The sequence below is a fragment of the Tyto alba genome, unplaced genomic scaffold (assembly GCF_018691265.1).
Source record: "Tyto alba isolate M040663 unplaced genomic scaffold, T.alba_DEE_v4.0 Super-Scaffold_20000042, whole genome shotgun sequence".
In the NCBI taxonomy this organism is placed as follows: domain Eukaryota; kingdom Metazoa; phylum Chordata; class Aves; order Strigiformes; family Tytonidae; genus Tyto; species Tyto alba.
Window position 1 is genome coordinate 13,006,593 of NW_024881293.1, and position 23,003 is coordinate 13,029,595.

The 23,003-nt window shown below is 45.2% G+C and overlaps 1 long non-coding RNA gene across 2 annotated transcripts; it reads right to left on the reverse strand.

The window, feature by feature from the left end:
- Positions 1-10,831: 10,831 nt before the first annotated feature.
- Positions 10,832-21,907, reverse strand: LOC116962005. Of its 2 annotated transcripts, XR_006165521.1 has the most exons (4): positions 21,837-21,907; positions 12,072-12,173; positions 11,296-11,427; positions 10,832-11,034 (listed from the first exon to the last, which is right to left on the reverse strand). It is a non-coding gene; the product is annotated as an uncharacterized LOC116962005 (long non-coding RNA). The 2 variants fall into 2 exon arrangements; XR_004407307.2 differs by lacking the exon at positions 21,837-21,907 and having other exon boundaries at positions 12,072-14,545.
- Positions 21,908-23,003: the final 1,096 nt, after the last annotated feature.

Sequence of the window (23,003 nt, forward strand, 5' to 3'; positions counted from 1 at the left end):
CCCTCCCCGCGGATCCCGGCGGCGCCGAGCCTGCGTTTCCCAGCGCGCCCCGCGGCGGGTCAGCGCACGGCCCGCCGGGGCAGGGAGCGCCATGGCGGCGGCGGCGCTGAGGGGCGGCCCGGGGCTCGCCGCCTCCCCCCGCCCCGCTCGCAGATGCGGCGGCTGCGGCCCGGCCCCGGAGTCCGGCTGCCGTCGGGCCCTGAGGGACTGGGGCCCGGGGACAGTAGAAGGACCGTGGTCCGGGGACAGTAGAAGGACCGTGGTCCCTGTGGCAGGGCGCCCGGAAAGCCCCGGGAGGGTGGCCCGGGGGTCTCCCTTTCTCCGCAAACCGGATGCGACCTGGGCTGTAAAGGTTTTTCTATAAATTTACAGCGTGTGTGCATTTCGTGGGAGGTTTTATTTCTGCTAAGTGCCTTGAAGAAATTGAACTTCAAAATACAATGGCGACACAACACGGGTCTGACGTCGTTTTAATCGTAGTAAATAATTTGGGTTTGGTAGAGCGTTTTAAAGTACATATTTTCTGCCTTGGACGAGATAAGTCTGGAGGTAGCAGAGGCTTATCCGTAACAGCAAACACATATTTATTCCCCTTGATCCCTGCCATAGGACAGTATGTACTGCTTTCTCCATTCCTGAACGATAATACATGACTGGACTGAGGGAAAAATACTCAAGGCAATAAATAGCCTAGCTTAGATGAGTGAAGCTTTAGTTACCAGAACCTATTTTTAGGGCATAAGTTGCATTTAAGTGGGTCTAGTCTTTATATGGGGAAATTGGCACAGGGTTTCTCTTGTGTTTTATTTATAGCTGTTTTTTTTTCTTTTTTTTTCCCAGGGAAATAAGATTAGCTTCGTTATTTCCATCATTATTATGCCGTCTGTCATTATTATTATTCAGCCCATCTATCCATCCACCCATTTAGGTCTTGTCTGGAATTACCTAGGATTATCCTGCTAATGCATGTTGCCTTCGCGCAGAATATCATTTTTGTTGCTAAGAAACTGCTTTTGCATAACAGACAGCGTGGGCCTAATTTTCACTTCAGCAGCTGTTGAAGTCAATGGGAGCAGCAGGTGCTCAGCGCTCCCAAGAGCCAGAGCCCAAGTATCCGTGGCAGAATTCCCACACAGGGTCTGACGCTGCGTGCGAGTGTGGCATCTGCATGTGCCATGCGCGCCGGGATGCGGCGGCTTCATGCTCGAAAAGAAAAGGAGCGAAGGTACCTTGAGCATCTCCAGCCTGTCCGTGCTGTGCGAGCGCAATTTCCTGCACGCTGGGACAGGAGGAGGAGCGGCTGTGTGCTGGGATGTTTGCTAGGTGAGAGTATTCCCATGTCCCCTCTGCACACAAATGTGCGAATACGCACCTGTGGTCACGAGCTAAAAATCGCGTTCCTGTAAGTAAATGGCTGTCAGCAATGAGTTTGGTCTATTTTAATATTAACGTGTGAGCTTTCACGTGTGTGTCTGGGCGCACTGTGCAAATATCTAACGGCTGAAGGCGTGAGCGGGCTGTGTGTGTGCAGGACTGTGTACCTGTACACATCCCTGTCCCCACTTGCGAACATGCAGGTGTGAAATCCACAGCACTTTAGGCTGTTTATGCTGCAGGTCAAGGCACAGACACAGTGACATTTCCTCTCCCTGCTGGCTCTTTCATGTTGCTATGGTGATCAGATGCACTCGCACTTTTATCTGAAGTATCTATTAACTAAAGCTTCCTATTAATTTTCCCTCCGTAGAATGCATATGGAATTCACCGGAACGCCAGGTAGGCTTTTTAGGTCCCAAATTTACATCAGAGCCTGCCCCCAGTTCTTGGGTGGGCTGTCAGAAACATCACAGGGCAGAAGTGCAGCTGATGAAAGTGGTTTTTCCGTGAATAAAGAAATTGCTTAGTAATGAGAGAATAAAGAGCACAAGGAGTAGTGTCACAACAACTTCTCCCTGTAGATCCATGACTATAAAACGTGCTCCAGCCTCGATACCTCGCCCCAACACAGCTGTAAATGGATTATTTGGTCTGGGAAGTCCAAGGCAGCTGAATGGGGGGGGGGGGGCATGCTGCTCGCCTGGTGCAGATGGGCTACAGCTGCATCAGCCTGAAGGGTCTGGGGCTGGATTTTGACCATGTGAGGGGCAGGAACCAGAGGCACTCAAATTCCTTTGTCACACTGATTCTCCTGTGTCCTTTGGCTTCTTTTACTGAGCTCACCACCACAAGAATTAGTACCCCAAACCAGGGCACCGGGGTGATGGAGATATCACCCAAGGGTGGAGACTGTTTCCTGAACCTGGCTGGCGTCAGAGGTGCAGCTCCTGCTTCCACTGACACAACAATTGGGAGTGAAAGATCCACCAGTGACACCCCAGCTAAAAAGTGTGGCTGAGCGATGCATCACTGCAAGGGGTGACTGTATGCAGGGGTGCCTCTCGTGTCCTGCTGAGCTCGAGCCACTGCTGCTTGTCGGAGAGGCTGCCAGGAAACCTTCCTATGCAAGTGACAGCGACGAGTGACGCAGGGTGGATCTGAACACCTGGGATAGAGATGAAGGGCTCAAAACTATCACGTCCCTCATCTACAGAATACATCCTCCACAAGGCCCTGGAGACTCCTGTGAAGGTTTTGCAGGGTAGTGTGGATAAAGCCCCAGCCAGTATTCTGAGAATACAGAGGGAAATTAAATACCCACCAGAGGAAGAGAAGATAAAAAATGAGACGTTTTGACAGGGCTGCCAGATTGTGTGGCAGGAGGGTTAATTTTTTTTGAAACTGCCATTTCATATTCCCTTTCAGACAAGCTGAATTACACAGTACTGGCTGCTGGAGGAGTTGCATAATTTTCTTCATAGAAATAATGACAGGGTACTTAAGAAGCAAGTGAATGGATGGCTAAAGTATTGGGCAGAGACTTAAGAAATCTAGGCTGAGACCCCATCTTTGCTAGAGACTCATTTTGTGACCTTGGGCTGGTCATTTAATCTTCCTGTGTCTTATTTCCCTGCCAATAACATGAGAATAATAACTGTTCATCATCTGTCTTGCTTATTTAGACTGCAAACTCAGAATTTACAGGTTACATCTTCTGTGCTTATATGGCAGCCAAAGCCAGAGAGCTTCAATCCATACTAATGTGTCTGGGACGACCATAATATACAAAGTAGATAATAATAAAGGGGCTCAGATATATGGTTTGGAACATTTTTAGCATGAAAGGCTCAAGAGTCCTTCGTCCATTGTTCCACATCTCTTCTCTCAGAAAGTGGAGAAGTTTGGATTTGTGCTAAGAGTTCCAAAGGCATATAAATAATTTAGGAACAAAGCCCATGCTGATTTACTGAATCCCCAAGCTGCTTCTGAAACTGTGAGCAGATAATTTAGATGCCTGCAAAATTGTCTGCAAGGTCTTTGTGCTCAGTCTGTCACTGCATTAAGGGTTAGCAGCAGACTGAGTTGAGATCCTCATTTTTTCAGAGTTTAAATTTAGGTTTGCTGGCAGCTGTGTACCAAATTTTTATCAATCTCTTCAGCTTTTAGGGATTTGTCTGATTTCCAGAAGTCAGAGGACAGTGGCTTCTTGCTACAAGGTCCAGTAAAGACAAGATCTTCTATATAGTTAAGCAACTACATGAAAAATTTGCTGTACAAAGGGAACAATTCTAAAAATAGCAAGAAATGGCACCACAACATTAGCAGGAACAATGACCCAATACCCAACTTGCTGCAGGGGCTTCTGTCCTATAACTACCTTCATCATTAAGGCTTGTGATGACATTATTTTCTGTGCTTATATAGGGCATGAGGCCACAGCTACCTGGAAGGAAGGATTTTGATCAGACTGCAGAAGATGAACAAGCAGGAGAGGCGTGTTGGGTAACACTAAATCAATGTAGTTTCATTTACATTAGACACCAGCCAGGCAATTTCAACATTAATGGCTGCACTGCTGCCCTCTGAATTTTTGTAGATTTAATAAATCAGTGGGGGAGTAAAAGAGAGGGGGAGTGTGAGTCGTTCTTGCTTATGATACATGGATCTTTTCTTTCATGCATCATCAAAGGACAGCAATTTGTACAGTTGTTAAATTCTTTTGGCAATAGATCTCCTGGGATAAGCATTGCTCTGCTCCTGCCTCACAGATTATCTTAGATGATAATAGCAATAGTATCTGTAGACCCCTTCCTCTTCCAAACGGAAGGGACAAAAGACGAGCTCTGAGGCAAATGGTAGCAAAAGCATCAGACTTTGACCTAAACCTTAGGCTCAGTTTGCTTTTGTGGAGTCACCAGTTGCCTTTGTGTGTTTTGGTAAGTCACCACCTCTATCCCCTGCCACAGTTCTCCTGTGTAACACATGGTTGCCTCATAGGAGTCGTGATGGCATAAGGTGCTCAAATACAAAAGCAATGAGGGACACACAGGCTTTTAGACAGAGAACTAAGTTAGCCATCCTCCCGAAAGGCAAGAATCACTATTTCCTTTCACAGAGGCACCAAATAAGGCAGAGACTGGCATAAGAAGTTGCAACATGTCAGTAGACACATAGGAAACGGCACCTGGGATTTGCAACTGCTGTTCAATTCCAGCTGTAAACAAGGAAGTATTAGTAGCGATGAGGAACCTGAATGTTATTGACTGGCTTCAAGGACTGTAAAGGAAGTTTGTAAACTCCAAAGCACGGAGCTGTGGAGGTCAGCGGGCTGGCTGTCTTCACCTTGTAGACATCTGCTGTACAATGCCCTGGTGCTCTGCTGCACCACCTCTACAGGTAATTGTCCAAGTAGGGTTCTGTTTTCAACCTAAGTGACCTAGTCGAAGGCAAAGCCAAAACAACTTAGGTTCCTAAATCACATATGCCATAACAATGACAAGGGTGCAATGCTGAGCATATCCTGTTTAGGTTAAAAAAAAGAAAAACAAAAAAGCAAAGAAAAGGCTTTACATCACCAACAACCCAAATTTTTAGAGACGTTTCAGTATTTACCTTTAGCACTGGCCTCGTCAGGATTCAGGAGTTTCATTTTCACACCTAAATACCTTTGAGAATAGAGGCTCTGGGTGGTATTGAAAATTTGCTCTTTTTGTGTTTTAAAACCCTGCTGGAAGCAAAGGGCTAGACTTTCAAAACAATCCCCTCCGGGCATCAAGACACAAGCAGGGTCTTTGAGTGCCCGGCAGACCTCCATGCTCTCAGCAGCTGGTGTTTTGAGTCCTTTCCCTGCCAGAGATTTTTTGTGGGGTCTTTGAGTGAGACATCTAACTTAATAATAGTTGATTTCTATGTGAAATTGTGCTGATGTTAAAGTGGGTGAGTGCCATGCTTAGGGAGGGCTGCTCGGGGCTGCAGGATGAGCCCCACAACTTGATTCTTCACCGACATTTCTGTTGCTTCACTCAGAGCTCAAATTTGGTTGACTTAAAGGGGATGGGAACTGAAGAACAGAATAAGTGACGATACAACCTCCAGCGTACCAAAGCACTTGAATACATACTTAGCTTTCAGGTCCAGAGCAGCTGCACTGCAGACAGGACTCTCCATGGGCAGCCCGGCTCCTGCCAGCGAAGGTGCAGGTCTGTGCTGTATGGCAGGCTATGATTTGTTGTCACCTCTATAAATCAGAACAACAAAATCACTAGTCTTCCACACAGAGCCAGACTACCAAGAGCAATGTTTCCTCCTTAGAGACATCCTCCTTCATGTCTTCTTCGTTATCCTTCCTTGGTTGTTCTCATTCTTTCGACACTTGTTTCTCATTTCAGGGATGGATGCTGCCCTTTGCAGTGTGAAAAAAAAAAAAAAAAACAACAAAACAGCGTTCTTTGTGAGACTGTGTCAAATCTCACTATAATAATCTGTCCAATTTTGTGGCTGTACCTATGAGTTTCTGCTCCATTTTCTCACTTGGGAGACTATATATGCCTATGAAAATTCGGGTAATATTTTTTCAGGGATATCAGGGCTCAGCAGGGTCTCCTATTTCCTTATCCTATGATAACTTCTCCAGGAGTGGGCTGTCAACCTGTCTATCTCTCAGTTGTATTTTGGTCTAAAATAAGCAAATGCAATATATACTCAGGAATGCTAGAGAAAAGGAATCAGTTAGCAAAGAAAAAGATAATGATAGTGCCAAGTTTCCTGGAATCCTACTGAGAGACTGATTTAAGAAAGAAAACCAAAATCTTTGTGCTGTTTCCTTTCCTCTGAATTTGTTGATGAGCAATCTTTATTTCACCCCAGGTTTAGCTTTGCTTCCACTACCCAGCTTTTTTCTGTTAATACCTCACATATGGCATGAATAAGGTGTGAAAGGACAGTGCTGGCTCATATCCATGGACAGGATCTTACTTTATGCCTTTCGATTGCCGTTGTCCAAGTGAGGCTTACTTACCTCAGCCGCTGAAATCAGACAAGGGACGGCATCCTTCCCAACTCCAAAGCAAGCCTGTTAAATGTACTTTTGTAAGCAGTCGTAAAAAAAAAAAGTGAAAGAAACAAAAGTATCCTTCAACAGCTTCAGCTCTGCAGAGCTGCTGTGGTGAAAGGCTCCTTTCATAGCAGGAGAAAGAGCGTTCAGCAAAAGGAGAGGGTTTGCTGCTGCTGACAGAGGTTGTGCCCCATGCAAGCTCGCAGAGAGCCGTCCAGTCTCTCCCTCCCTCCCTCCCTCTGTCTTTTTTTTTTAAAAAAACATATGTGCTTTGTATGGACACTCTAATCAAACTCCAGGTGGGTTGTTTCAATCTGGGGATTTGTGCTGCTCAGGAGATAACAGTCCATTGTGCTAGCCTAGGTAGCAAGTGTGTTTGTGATAGCTAGAGCTGATACCGGGGGGTGTCCAGGTGGTCTTATTTAACAGGGGATATTAGCAATACTGCAATTGTCCAGGAAATCAGATAAAACTGCAGTCCAGGTGTTACCTTACACTGTGTTTGTGTAATGACATTGCCAACTGCTGACTGCTACCTACATTAAAATAGAGACCAAAGACTGCAGAATGGTGGTATTTTGTGGTACAAGATTGCTGTCATCCCCAAACTTCCCGGGGTGCACTGTTTAAAGTAGAAAATTTAATCTGAATATAAAATGGAACAATAGTGAGTGTGCACTCTTTGCTCACACTGAATACAGCTTTACTCTGGGGTTGGATTTCCTAAACCAAGGCATTTCCTCTAAATCATCACATATTTTCCTCCCTGCCCTACCACAGCGTGTTCTCAAATGAAAATGCTTTGGGAGGTGAGACAATTTTTAGAAATAAGCTGCCCAGGACAATTCAGTATTCTGCCAAAGATAATGAGAAGCGAGAATGAATTGTAAAGCTGAATGAACTCGAGAGAGAGAAGATGGTTTGGGAAGTGCTAACCTGGACTGTAATTTCAGGTGACACTGTACAGTTTACAGTCCTTGTTCTGGAACAATGCTGCCTGACACAGTGCTACACCAGGTCCAGGGAGAGATTTGCCACAAATTATCACTAAACGATCACATTATAATCAAGACAGAAGAAGTAGCTGCTCAGTTTGAGCAAGGGATGAGGTCCTCTGCTGTTTTTACACACACGCATTCCCTTTTTGGAGCAAGGTATTTAGTAGAAAACATAAATTCCAGGCTCAGAGGTGTGCGAGACTTTTGTCTAGACTTCAAATAGCGTGATCTGTCTCTGTAGGGCCATATTTCTCAATGTGATATTTTTCAGGATGGGATCTGCCACTTCTAGTTTGTCCCAGAGATTTCAACAATGTGGAAGCTTACGGCTCCTTGTAACTGTGGCAGATGAACCCCACGGCGCTGAGAGGCCGCTGTAGTTTCTTCGTAATTGTTTATATAGATAGGATCTAAACTTAGCTACAGAACATGGTGAAAAAAGCCCGGTTAGAAAGAGTGGGGACTCAAGAGCTTAGCCTCCAGCTATCTTAGAAGAGGCTGGCTCGTCACGGAGAGATCCCCAGCTGCACTTCCAGGCTGTAAATTAAACAAACAGTATTTCCTATACACCAGACCACAGGGATGGTAGAAAGAACAGTGTGGCCTTATTGCTGTTATTTCCTTTGGTTTCAATCTCTGTCCTCTGCCCCCCCACCTCCTTCTCAGGCTGCTGTTGCCCACTTTACCCGATTTGTTATTTATTACAATGGTTTAAAGAGAGGCAGGGGGAAAAATGCTCAGTGCAAATTATATTTTGAGCTGTTGTGCTTTGCCTCTTTGGCGGATAATAAATCTCTCTGGCAATGCTCCTCTGTATAGGATTTGTCATTAAATGCAATTAAACAAACCCTGCAGGTGTCCATGATCAGGCCTGCAGCAGCCCATTCACAACTGCAATGTTATTATCATCCTGACAACAAAACACCAGATATTTCCTGAGCTACTCTGATCGATGAGCTTGCCTGACTTGGAACTGGAGGGAGGAGAGAAGGGGGGAACAAAGTGGTTCAAATGCTCTTTAGACATATTGATGGAAAAGTTAAAAAGCTGCTCAGTAATCAGAGAGAAGGTGGAAAGAGAAAAAGGCAGAGGAACAGGAGGGCTGAAAGGAAAAAATGAGAGAAGTGTTTGGGAGCAAAAAGATAGAAATGAGGTGATATATCACATGGCATCCATCTACCCAATGATTTTATTAATGCACGAGACTAGAATTTAGGAGGCAAGCAAGGTATTTTAGGTATGATTCTTCTCATGTAAATTTAGTCTATTAACAGTTAGGCTTTCAGTGTTGTGAGTCATGTAGGCTCCCTTTGCAGTCGGTGCAAAAATTAATCTCACTCTAAGACACGACTTGACTGCTAGGTTCACTTGTTGTCCAGAGATTTCTGTCTGTCTCCATTAACTGTAGCTGAATGGTTGGATCAGATACCCGACTAATTGCAAATCCCACCCAGAACAGCCAAAGGAATTGGCGTTTGCTGAATGCATGTTCCTTTCTATCTTCATTCACAAGGAGGCATTTCCTGGCAGAGCTATCAGGAGAACATGCTACAGAGGCATTGCTAATAGTATTTGTAGGAAGCAGATGCAACAACATTTACACCAGAATTGTGTGCTCTGACAATCGGGGAGTGGGAAAAAAAAGTCCTGTGGTTTATTTCAGCAATCCCAGACAGCCTGCAGAATATGAAGGTCAGGGATTCACAGGGGACGAGCTGCCATTGAGTCCAGTGAGAGAGAAAAATTTGCAAACACCAGTCAGATTATTCTGCCTGAATCATTTGCTCAGCTCAGCCTCAGGGTGCTCTCAGGATGAACCTCTTTCCTCTTCTATTCTTACCCCCAGGAATCCTAGTTTAGTCCAGTTGATTGCTGGGGCACATACAGCATTGCAGGGACAAGGGATGGCTTATATTACTATAGCGCCTTTGCTAATGTGTAGTACCACAGAAAGCAAGCCATTTTTAGGTTGGATAAAGGGAGTGAAATGAGTAGGTTTCAGTAGTGCATGTGCATATGTGGTGTGTAAGGAATGATTATTTACTTCTACAAAAAAAAACCAAACCAAAACAAAGCAATTGTCACGGTCTTTGACTAAGTTTTTATAGCCTCATCTGAAATGCCCAGTAGGACAAACAGCATGAAATCCTGTTTACCGGCATCAGAGATGAAGTTGGAATTATGGCAGAAGGAGCCAGGATTTCTGCTATCAAGCCGTGGGGCTCAGGATGACAATTTTCCCAGACCATGCATTTAGGTCACTATGCAGTGCTGGTCTCTGGCTCCCTGGTTGCTAGGGCAGTCCAGATTTCTATACCAAAGAATGTCCTCTCTTTCTTACTCTTCTCCTCAAACACTGGAGGATTTCCCTCTATCACTTTGTATGTCCATCTTTCCACATTGTATTACCAGTTAATCTGCTGGTTTGTGCCATTAGCAAATCAATGTGCAATTACCTAGTGGCACAAGTCAACACTGGCCTACTGAAGCCAGCAGAAATGTCCTATTTCTGTAGTACCACAGAATTTGGCCCTTAAATCTGACTCAAAGTGTCAGTTCACTGGGCAGTGGTTTGCCAGTTGTGGTTCAGTGGCCAGTGGTGGACTGCAAGGGCATGGAAAAAATCCACAGCAACCAGTAGTATTTACAAATGAGTCCATTTTGCACGGCTTCACCGTGGGGTGATTCTGGGGGCGTTTGAGGTGGCACCGGGTCAGAACATCCTGGAGCCATGCATGTATGCAAAACCATCAGCTGTACTGGTAACACAGCATTGTACCTCTCTAAGTTCTTCCATTTCCTTCGGTTTCTGCCTAGACTCTGCTCTCAGAAACATCTGCCAAAATCTAGAAACATCTCTGATTTACCCCTCCCAGATGCTGTAGGATTTGCACTGGGGTGACAAAGCCAACACAAAGGGATGTGCTCTCTTCTAGGGAAAAAAGACAAGAACTGGCATGTCCCGGCTGCCAGTCTGAGGAGCCTGGTTGCTGTTAATGAGTGTCACTGGGACAGATCTTCAGCTGGTGTAAATGAGCACTAGCTGATTTCGAGTCCACAAGGACTTTAGTGGAACTATGTTGATTTACACCAGAAGAGCAGCTGGTCCAGGGCTCAGGCTGGCTGGGGAAAACCCCCTGGAGTTTCCATCAGTGGGTGTGAGAGTGGGGTAGAAGCCGGCTGCGTGTGTCAAGGGGTGCAGAAAGCAAATAAAGGGAAGAATAGGAAATGCACATCTTATTGGATTGACTTCTCCAACAAGCACTTTTTTTTTTTTTTTTTCCCCCCCTTCTTTCCACTTCCCTTCTTCCCCACCTCCAGCAGCTCCTCTCTCACAGGCTCCCTCTCGGTGCTGCTCATCTCCCTTTGTGCACCTCTTACCGCACTCTCCTCTCTAAACAGGTGCAGTTGCCACTCAATAGACTTTAATTACCACTTCAAGGGCTCTCACCAGGGTCTGTTGGGAGGGTGGAGATGAATCTTCCTGAGGATTATGCGTATGTCTGAGTTCTTCTTAGTCAGATGGCAATATTGCTGTCAGTCTGTATCCTTCGAGAGATTGTTCCTTCATGTTCTCTCTGCTTGTGTTAACAAAAAGCAAAAATGCTGAGGAAGGAAAAAAAAAAAAAAAAACAAAACAGCTATTAGCTAGATTAATTATCAGGACAGCAAATTGGTCTAGAGAAAAATATTATGGACAGGTTTTTTTTTAAAAAAAAAAAAACAGGTCTCTCAGCTGGGCTTCTAAAACATTATTTCTGCCTGCAAATAAGAGGCCAAATTTTCAGAAGTGGAGAGCTCAGCATCTCCAAAGATTTCTGTGGGAGACTGGGGTCTAAAAATACAAGTTGTTTTTAACCACTTTACCTTCTTTTTTGCTCTGTGCTCTTCCCATCACAGCTCGCTGGAGAAATGCACTCTTAATGCATTCTGCTGGTACCCCAGGGGATTCCTCCAGAGTGAACATGTCAGTTGATTTCTATCTTCAGCATAGTTTGCCTATGATGGAGAGTTATTCCCAATGTTTAACTAGTAACATAACATTATTTTTATTATTAAGATCCTCTTCAAAAGACAATCCCGGAGAATGCAGAGCAGAAGCTCATGTCTGTCGGATTTGCTTGAAATTGTTTGCACAGCATGTGAGCATGCACTTGTGTATAAATGGCGATACACACAGAAATGTGTATACATGCTTATACGCACCACTGAAGAAGATAGGAGCTGGAAATATAACAGTATATTTTAGGACAGGGAAGATTTCCAAATATTTAAAAAATAATTTTGCTTTTGCTCAACATTAACATGTTTAATTTTTTCATAAAATGAAAAGCAGAAAGGAGATTGTTTTCTAGCAAATTAAGCAACATTTTCTTCTGCCAAAGTTAAATTTGTTTTCCTAAACAAGCAATTCAGAAAATTGGGGAAATAGTGCAACCAAATCTGCATTTTTGCGTATGTGTTTTCCATGAAACATTTTGCCTAGCCCCAAAACAGCTGGGCAGGTGCGACATCTGGGCTTCTGTTTGGCACTTGCTTCTGTACTGGTCCCCTGCATGCACCAGCATCCATGCCAGAGGGCAATACAGCACCGTGCTCTGCCTTTACTGTCTGGGTGGGATCATCTGGACTGAGGTTCTTACGTGTAGTCATGTCTCTGCACCCAAACAGCATTCACCTCCCATCCAACGCAGTCTGCCTCTGTGCACTCCTGCCTGCTCTCAGCTCTGGGCTTTTGTTGGTACCTGCAGCACAAAGACAGAAGGGATGAAGGAAGGATAGGTGGACAACACTGATGGGAATATGCTGATATAAAAGCAGAATAATCATAATTCCACTTCTGTCCTAAAACAACTCGTTAGTCTCTGTCTGGGAGTGTTCTGTTCCTCCTTCCTTAGGCTCGGAGTGCAACTGTGACCTGATAAATCAACAAGGTGCGTGACACCAAGGGCTTGGTCTGGGACAATGCTGCCCAGTGGTACAGGGTCCATGATGGGAAAAGGAAGAGGCATTGTGGTGCGCCTACAGCAGATTCTCCCTGTGCATGCACAACATGTCTAGGCCAGTTTCTCTGGACTTTCTCCTCACTCAGGGGGATCCGTTCCCCTCTTCTTTCTGTACTTCTCCGCCAGGAATCCTGCAGTCCCTTCCTCTCCTATTCCCACTCTCCCCGGCCTCTGGAGATCTGCCAGCCCTCCTGACATTCCCACTCTCATTTCCCAGGTTGTGTTCTTCTACTTCTCACTGTAGCTCCTTTCAGCTTCCAGGATTTAAAAATCTTTCTTTCTTCATCATGTCTTTCCCCCGCCCCCCTCCTTCCTTTTCTTGTGCATTTTGCTTTCCAGGCCCATCTACCACATGTTCTTCTGTCATTTATGTGGGACTGGGATGAACATTGATCACAGCCGTCTCAAACCCATCTCTCTCTTTTCCCAAAGAACCAATGAAAATGTCACCCATGAGATAATCATCATGTTGCTCACGTCCCTTAATTGCTCTCAAAGTATACATCGAGGCTGCAGAGCCTCTTTGAAAGGCAGGTTCTGGCCTTTGGCACATTATTGACAGGCTGTTGATAGGCCCCTTTGTTGAGGAGCAATTTTGTCCCTTTTGCTGTACAATTTTTTGGTTGTTTTTTTTTTTTTTTTTTGGTTGTTTTTTTTTTTTTTTTTAAAAAAAAAAAGACAGCCCTTTCAGAGAGAGTAGTTTTTAAAAATAAGAGCTGAGCAGTGAATGAACAGGCACCAGGCTTATTCCTGAGAAGCAGTGGCATACATGTGAGATGAGAGCTACCAGCATGTTTCATGCAAGACTCCATACAAGAAATCAAAGCTATGATGACTGAAAGCTTCATCCTAGTTGCTTTTTATTCCTTCCCCTCTTAGACCTGGTAATTAGATGTTTACTTGCAGTGTATTACTAAACCATTAGATGTCTTGCGTGTTCAGTGCATGGTCCCTGGTAAATAAGTAAGAGAAAGTTGACACTCAGGCTGTGCAGCAACCCATTTGTATCTATTAGTGGTAATTATTTTGTTTATTTAATACCTGCTGATTAAAAGGGACTGAGATTTCCTTATCACAGCAGCCCTTCACCGTCTCAAAAGCTGCGCAGGTCTGGGCAATTGCTGGTGTGCCTGCCGAAAGGGAATATTGAGAGCAGAACAAAGCACACTTGCTCTCCCATTACTGTCATGGGCAGAGATCCTCCATTAGCAGTGCTGAGTCTATGACACATAGCTGAGCAATTCTCACGTCAGCTCCCGATTCCCGTAGTATACACACGCTTTAAAGGCACCTCTTTAATACAAATTTATTTTAACATGCTCCCATGTAAGCTGGGGTCCCACTGTGGTAGATGCTGCATGCACATCTCGAGTTAACCCTACTAAAGCCTTCAGCATGGCTGCACAAGCAAGCTCCAGTCTCCGTCTAAGTAGACTTTCAACACAATCCTTAGCAAAATCTCTAGGCTATATGCAACTAAAACCCAATCCTGACAGAAATGAAATTCTTTCCTCTCTGAAACAATGTCCCTTGGAATGATTCTGCTGTTAATGAACCCCGACTGAGCTGCTGTATTCTGGAGCCACTGGTGTGCATTTTAACAAGGAGCTCTCTATGTGTGGATGTGCATCAACATAGCCAGCCCCCATAATGGAAGTCTGTTCAGCATTGTAAGTCCCGCATTAGGCTGTGCCTGTAGGAACCCTGGGATGTTCCACTGAGACTGCCTGAAGGTAATCATCTCTCCCAGCCTCCTGGCTGTCCCTAACCAAGTGCTCCGCTTCCATCTATTCCAGGAAACGGCTCTGGAGATTATAAAGTTTAAACCCTAATGCATTCACTAGCAACAAGGGGGGGAAAGTGCCATTTGATTATAGATGAAAAGGAAAAATGCAAGGGGGTTTGGTATTCAGAAAAATCTCCAGCATGCTGTGATTTGGTTGTTGAACCCTGTAAGGGACTGGAAGCCCTTGAACTTCATTGTTTTCTCTGAGTCAGTTCAGCCAAAATCATAAGCAATACTTGAAAAACATAGTCCACCTCGAATTTATCTTAGAATCCTGCATGATTAAAATGATGCATCCCAGACTTCCCATCACAGAAACCTATTTCATACATTACATCCACTTAAATATGTATTTTGTGTGTGCATGTGTATCAAACACACGCATCACAGGGAGTAGAACACATGCATTATTTAGATCAGTGTACGTTACACAGAATGGAGTCCATTCTGTCAAAATTCAGAAAAAGGAGTTATTTCAAACCTGTTCCCTCATTGATAGGCCAGCAGAAAAATATAATACCTGTCTTCCAGAAAAAAAAAAAAAAAAAATCAGCTGATTTATTTTTGGAACTTGTGAACTCATTGGCATCTATTGTTCTACCTACCTGTGTTGCACCTTGTCGGGTTATGTAAAATCTGCACATACCTCTGTTGCCAAACACACCTTCATCAGCATGTAGTGAGAACTGTGCTAAAATAAAATGTTGGCTGAATTAGATGGAGTGGATTAGAAAGATGATAAAAGATAAGCTAGGAGAAAATAAGACGATAAATAGGTCTGGCAAGATAGATGGATAATCTTCCTCCCAGGCCAAACATGACAAGATAATAACCTTTTTCTTTTCTCTAGTTCCATTTGCTCTTGGATCTCCAGAGCTTTACAAATATCACTTAATTTGGTCTTCTGGTACTCCTGTGAAATGGGTATCACGATGTCCATTTTTAGAGAAAAGGGATCTGAGGCACATTACTTAGGAATAGCTTTAAGTTTAAGATTAGGATTGCAAAATTCAACCAAACTGTTCTCTTTTGTTGGTTTGGTTCTTAGCTATCGCTGTGCCTCGGGCAGTACAGTACGCTGAAGACAAACTGGTAAAATCAGCGAGCTACAGCCACCTTTTCACAACTCACCTCTGCCAGGCTGTTTGCACAGCCAAGCCAGAGCAGGAGGGAGCCTTGTCCTCTCCTGCAGAGCGTGTCCCTGTTCCTGTCACCAGCTGGGGACAGTGACTGTCGCGAGAGCCAGATGCAGCTGCTGTGAGGGCGCAGCTCTCCCCCTGCTCCCTTATCATGGTGTGATCTGGAGAGCAGGGGCTGCACCTGGCCATGGGATCAGGGTAACTTCCCTTCTGTCCCCTGTGCTTTCAGAATATAGATTATTTCTGAGCAAGTCTAAACAACCTATATGAGCAATTGATAAGCTCGTTAAACATTCAAGACTATGATGGTGCTTTCTGAATTCAGAGAAGGCTTGTCTGAACTGTCCTTTGCTCTCCTTGCTCAGGAGGAATTCTCACTGCTTCTGCTAGATCCACTGTAAAGTCTGAGTCTGCAGCCTGCAAAGCATTTGGCCCTTTTCTGGAGCTTTTGCCTTCCAGATGATGACATCTTAACCGAATGGGAGATCCTAAGTAAGGTTTTCTATTGCTTTGTGTCATTGATTTCTCCATGTATATTCATCTGGCAACACAGAGCAACGGAGTATTTGATTAGACAGAATTACAGACCACAACATTAATAACTTTGTGAGTTTAACTGAAAATATTTGCAATTGTTCTCCCTGGGAGCTGTGCAATTTTCCCCTTCTTCTTAAGAGAAACTCTCCTTTCTAGTTTAATGGCAGGGTGTATTGTCATTTTATGGTAGCACGTACTGACTATTGCTTCTGATTTGGGGGGCTTGAATCCATGCAATATTCATCTGGGCTGGAATCTTGTAGGTGGACTGTTCATCATGGCTCTAGATTTTCAAAAGAGGTTAACAGTTTTTAAAACCTTATATTTGTGTTTGAGACACTTTGAAAAGGGACCGATTATGAGAGAGGCAGAAGCTTAGCGGTCCCTGAAAATCTGGACTAATTGAAATATGTCATGTCGGGCACCTGAAAACACTAAATGCTTTGGAAAATCACAGGGTGGTGTTCTGTTTCTGAACACGACTTGGGAAGACTGTACACCCTTAAGTAACACAGGATAAAAAGATTTTGCATAACATTATGGAAACATCCTTTAATCCTCAGTTCAGCCAAGTGCTTAACTTTAGGCATGTATTTGATTCCTGTGGGAGTTAAGTGCTGAAGGTTCTGCCAGTGCATTTGTATTTTCCCAAAGTGGGGCCTCATATTGTGTAAGTTAGTGTGTAGGTTTGTTTTATGAAAATTTCTGAGTTGATCTCCAGATTAAAAGGCAAAATCCTCCCCTCCATCCTGAACTGTGATGCTGTGTAGGACACACAAGGCTTTGCTGGCTTTCTACATGTCCATGCATTCACATGCAGAGCCACAGACTGTACCATGAAATGTCTATTCTTTGCACTTCATAAAAACCCCAAGCCTCAGTCACAGACTCTGTTAAGTGCTGAACAAACACAGCACAAAATGTCCATGCCCCAAAGAGATTACAGTCTCATGCAGCCAGGCTGCTCATCCTGCTCACTGTGGTGATGTAGCTGTAGGGCTTGAATTAATGCAAGATTCTGCAGGGCTGCAAACATGCATCTGAAAAGCAAACAAGTAATCATGCAACCAAAACCCACCCAGCTCCTCCCCTCATCAATCAGCAACCCATCTGAAAAATCCTTGCTTGGCAACACTTGTTGGAGCCTCCCCTTTCAGCTTCGAGGCTGCTGAAGGCAAAATCTTGCTGCTGACCCTTAGCTGCACTACTACACGCACAACTGTGTGGTCTGTTTATAAACAAGGTAAAACTAAAAACTCCATACTCATTATACACCAGGAAGGGGGCCATATCTCACAATCAAAACTTGCAGGAGCCATCTGGTCTCTGTAAATAAGGGCTGCTGGAGTCAGGGTGTGAGTGTGTAATGATTGCAGAATGTGAATAGCCCTATTCATGCAAGTAGTACAACAGGGACCAAGCTAGTAGCGTGCTTAAGGCTCTGCTGAGTCAAACAAAAATGTGGCAGTAAAGGTTTTTTTTCCCTGTTGCAGAGTCAAATCTACAGCTACAGTACTGAGCTTCTTTGAAGGCATGGGTTGGATGCTTTCTGTGCAGACAGGAGTCAGGATAATGCATGCTCAGTCCTGATTTGTCAGCAGGGAACTATGGCTAGGATTTTCAAAGCTGCTTGGAGGGCAATTCCTTTTCATCTCAGTGAGTGCTGAAGACTCCAGATATCCTGGGCAGCCTCAGGATATTCAAACACAAATATCAATATCGAATATTGTATTAACTGTTCCTTAGCTATTTTTTTTTTCTTTTGCTATTTCATCCCTAGGCTTAAATTTAGGAAATTGTATTAAAGTAATATCCCAGCATCTATTTTACTAGGGTCACAATTTACAAAGATATTTCAGCATCTAAGTATAGATCATTTTAATAGAATTTACCAATTAATTTGGAACCCCACTCCTACTTATTTTCAGGTGAGGAGTATGCTGACTTGTTTTACAAATCCCACCAGGACACTAACGTTTGTTCTACACTCGTTCAGTTTTAAAGAGGTGTTAAAAAATGATGCACTTTGAGGCTGCACAACGATCAGAGCAGCCTTTGAGGGGCGGCTTGCCTATACAGAATGTCTACATCAATTTTATCATCTGCTTTTCATCTCTTCTGTGCTTGGGGTCCTTATCAAGACTTTAGAGTAGTTCCACGGGAGGTTTATTTCGTTTGCATTCCTAGTAATGGATTGCTCTGGAGGGGTCTGAATTTAGTGTCTTAACGGAGACAACTCCCATTGATGTCAATGAGCAGAAAAGCTGAATTCTTTGCTCAGAGTTGTTCCTTAAGATCTCATTCTGGCCCTGACTCAGTTGCATACCTAAATCCTGCTGAAGTGTTTGCTGAACTGGGGCTGGATGCAGGTGCTTAAATTGAAGTGTTGTGCTTAAAATGCCTGGCTGAGCCAGACCCCCTGCCTCCTGTTGTCCTGCGGAGAGAATCGGGTTAGGTAGGACCATGCCGGTGTCGCAGTGCAGTGGTGGACCATGGCGCACGCAGACACACACTCATTGAGTGCGCATGAATGCAGGTGTTTGAACGAGGCTGAATGCAAAATTGCATGTGAATGCAGGTGTCTGGAGCAGGCACAGTGCCTAGGTCTGCATGCCAAGTTCAGGTGTCTGGGGCTGAACAAATCTCTGCCAAAACCAGAAGAACCTCGACATGGTTATCCAAGCTCGAAAGCTGTTGCAGATCTTGCATCTGAAATCCACTCTCTTTTTCCTGCTGAGATTCCCAAGCACCTCCCAGTCTCCCAGCTACTCACAGCCTAAAACCCTACCAGATGCCATGATTGCAGTGGAAAAGCAGCTCATTACTGGAGTGGCAGGCGACGCACAGACAAATATTTGTACAAGGCATACAGAGCCCAGAGACTGGAACACATTGTCTCTCTGATGGGAAGAGGAAAGGGGAAGGAGGATCTTGCCTTTAGCAAAATTAAATAACAGAAATCTATACACTGTTTATTTCTAGCAAAACTTAAAATGTTTCCTTCTGGCAGGCAATGTGGTAACCTCCTGCCAGATTGATTTCCAGTTTACACATTTTGCTAAATACTTTAAGGGTCAGGAATTAAACTGAATTAAGTTTGGATCTTACCCTGAATCCCCTGTTCTTCAGAGACCTCTGTGTTAGGATTTCTCAGAAAAGAGACAGGATTGTATCCTTCTATGAGATGCATTTGTTTTGAGATCTACAGAAGATTGCCAGTAAAAAAAAAAGGTGACAAAAAATGCCCTAAACGAAATGTGACTTTGATTAAGCAATACATTCTGCAGAATATAAAATTTAGTTAGCTTTGAGGATATGATATCATCTGTCCTAATATTTTTTTTATATTGAATATGAAATCAGATTAGGCAATTTCCCAGAATGTGGAGATAAACCCATAAAAGCAGGAATAGGTATTTGGTGCAATATAATTTTCTGGCTTCTCCTCAAGTTCTTTTGCATGCTTGGGTTGGGGCAGGAGATAAAGAACACGATTTCTTGCCCTTATTTTACAGCTGAACTTCAAGGGGAAAAGACCTTATATTGATGTTGTAAGAGGCAAGACACGACAAAAACGGAACTTCAGCATTATGTTGCACTGAAGAAAGATCACAAACTGAGTCACTGTGTGGACACAGAACTGATGGAAGATGTTAAAAGATTTACAGACAGATAACAGAAAGACACCTCTCTATTCAAATTCCACAGCCGAGTATTTCCACCATTAGTTTGTTCAATGTATATAATGTTTATCTCTGAAGGCTGTGTGTATATTCAAGGCCTTAAAGGAAATATCAACTTTCAAGTGTTTTTCTTTTTTCACAAATATTTAATGCCGAAACGGCAAATAGGAATTTCCTTAAAATGGAGAACAGCTTGTTTCCTTTTCCTCTCAGAGACCAACATTACTTAAGAAAAATATAGATGTAAAGACAGGAGACAGAGACAGTCTGAGCCTTGGATTATAATGCCTTGTTGAGCCTCTGTTGAGCAAAGTATTTAAACATATGTTTAACAGAGCTGGGTGAGAATTTTCAATGAATAGGGATTCATTTAGTGAATAGTCTTCCAAGAAAGGAGATAAAACCAATGCAGCAAATCACTTCAGCTGACAATAGCGATATGAAATGCTTTATTTCCAAAGTGCTCAAACATTTTACTTTTAACATTTTATCCTTTTTATTTTCTAAATTATATCCATGGTTTAATAATCTAAACAGGAAAAAATGTTTTATTATTATTTGTTCAAATTTCTGAGTTGCGCCAGTTAAATACTTTGTTGTTTTAATTTTGTCAAAATTTAAGAAGAAAAACTTTGTTTAATTTGATCCCACTCTTTTTTTTTTTTTTTTTTTTGAGGAGGTAAGCATTTTGTGAACAAATCCACTATGATATAGCCACTGAGCACTTAAATATAACACAGTCTACCAATGGACCCTAAGTGTACCACTAAAGCCAGACAAATTTTGAGTATTCAGATAGGATAAACTACTGAGGAAAAATATTTTCAAATAACTGCTCATTGAAGAATTTACTCCCAACGGCATCTTGGTGAAATATCCTATTTCTCCTATAAACTATAGAATTTTAAGAACAACTTTATACACGAGCTACCAGTCAGCCCCATTCTCAAAACAGTAATTGTGAGTTTGTCAGCATAAAGCTTTGATCCTGTAGATGGCTAGTGTAGACTAATTACATTCAGATTCATATAGTCATTCTTGGCTTCCTGACTTGTTTTAGTCCCTGCCCTACCCCAAGCCTGAAGCTGTGAGCATATCTTACATGGGGCTGTCAGCGCTCTTTGGGAAAGCAGATAAATCTATTCCAACCTCCCTTTCCACCGCATTCAGCCCTTGGCTCTCGGCCAGATCCCAACTTTCCTGGTCGCAGCCTGCCTCCCCAATGCCCCTTCTCCGTTTGGCGTTTGTGTGTACCTGCCCTGACAGTGGACCGTGAAACGGCACGGGGGTTTCTGCCCCAGCACTGGGCATTGTGTGGGCTGACTGGGGCCGTGTCCACTCCCGTTCCCAGCTCGTTTTCCTCGTCCCCCCCAGACACCCCTTCCTATTGTCCCCTCTGGAACTGGACTCACCCTGGCCCCCGTGAGCCCTCCAGCGGCGCTTTGCAGGCTCTGGGAGGGGGGATCGGGCGGGGAGAGTCCTGCCCAGATCTGCTTGTGCCGGTGCCCAGTGCCTGGTACCCATACACAGTGCTCGGTGCTGACGCCCTGTGCCCGGTGCCTGTGCCCGGTGCCGGTTCCCAGTACACAGTGCCTGGTGCCCAGTACTCAGTGCCTAGTGCCGGTGCCTGTTCCCGGTGCCTAGTGCCCAGTGCCAGTTCCCGGTACCCAGTGCTAGGTGCACGGTGCCCGTTCCCGGTGCCCAGTACCCGATGCGCGGTGCCCGGTCTCGGTACCCGGTGCCTGTTCCCCGTACCCAGTGCCCGGTACCCAGTGCCGGTGCCGGTACCCAGTGCCTGTTCCCCGTACCCAGTGCCCGGTACCCAGTGCCGGTACCCAGTGCCGGTGCCCGGTGCCCGCTGCCGGTGCCGGTTCCCGGTTCCCGCCCCAGCCCCGGGGCGGGACGCGCCGCTCGGGCCCTGTCCGTGGTGCTGATCGCGGCCCCGGCAGCCCGGGCAGCCCAGCGCCCCCCCCCCCCCCCCGCTCCCCTTCGCCCCCGCTGCCCCCCGGGGCAGGCCGGCCCCTTCCCCTGAGCATCCCCCGCACGCTGCAGCCCCCCCACCCCCCCGACCCCCGGCCGGGGCTCCCCCCGCCCAACCCGCCGCTGAAGGAGTTGGCCGGTTCCCTGGCAGAGCTGGGACCGGCTCCACAGGTGGGGGTGGCCAGGGTGCCCCTCGCCTTCCCCCGGGCACCCCCGGCTCAGCCCGGCCCTCTCCGCCCTCGGCCGAGCCTGCCTCCCCACCCTCGCTGGAGCTCACCTGTCCCTGGGTCACCTTTGCAAGCAGAGGGGCTGGGAAAGCTGCCCTGCCTCTGCCTCGGGGCTTTTATGAGCCACCCGGGGGGGGGGCGGGGGGGGGCGGGTGGAGCGCCCAGGCGGGGACTCTTCGCTTTGGCCAACGGGAGGCTGCTTTTCCTTGCAAAGGCAGAGATTGCACAGATTACATCATGGAGAGCTGCCTGCGCTTCAGTGTAAAAGTCTCCTCCTCGCGTAAAGGCGGGTCGGAGGAGTGATGGCAGATAGCAACAGGTCTGTCCTTTGGGGCAGCGATGCCTGGACCCCTTGGAAATAGGGCAGTGGCAGGGAAGTGGGTTAAGGAGCTCTCCCCATGAGGGACACACGCTTTGGGTATGCACAGGCAGGACAGCCTGCCAGGAGAGCCAGCGAGTCTTCCTGTGCTTCACTCTGAGCAAGGACCTGCATGTTTTGCTCTGTGGATGCAAGCTGCTCAGTACCTCCCAGGGCCAAACCCTAACCAGCGCGTTCTCTGCATCCTACCATAGTGTCCCTCAGCCTCTCTTGCTCGTACCCTCTGATTTCCCTGCCCAAGGGATGAGCCAAGTTTCACCCTAACTTCTCAGCCTTTATCATCCTGGTTTTGGAGCTTACACAAAACCCCAGCCCTCCATTTCTTCCCAAAGATACTGAGCTGAATTGCAGACCAGATCTAAGTATCTAGCATCCATCTGGTTCTCTTATGTTCCTAGAGCAAGGAGGTCAGTTATTCCCCTGAGTGTGCCAAAGAACAAATCACTTGCCAGTGAAAACAAATTTATTTCTTAACCTTTACGTCCAGGAGCATGCAAATGTTTCTGACTTAGTCTGGGGGTGTCAGCTGGAATCGATTTGTGTTGTGCTTCTTAGATTGCAAATATACAGGTTGCAGACATGAGTTCTTCAGGACTGCCCTAGATTGTGCTAGATGGTCAGATGATTGAGGCAAAGCTTTGTCTTCTGGTATATACTGTGCACAGGATATATTATCACATGATACCAAAGGAAAAATAATAATTGATTGTAACATTAATTAGCTAGAAATCAAAATGGTCCAGAGTTAGAGGCTTGGTCTAGGTAATACTTGAGATCCACATTCAAATCTGATTTGGGGAAATTGCTGCCTGCTACAAACAGATCTCCTGCGGGTAAA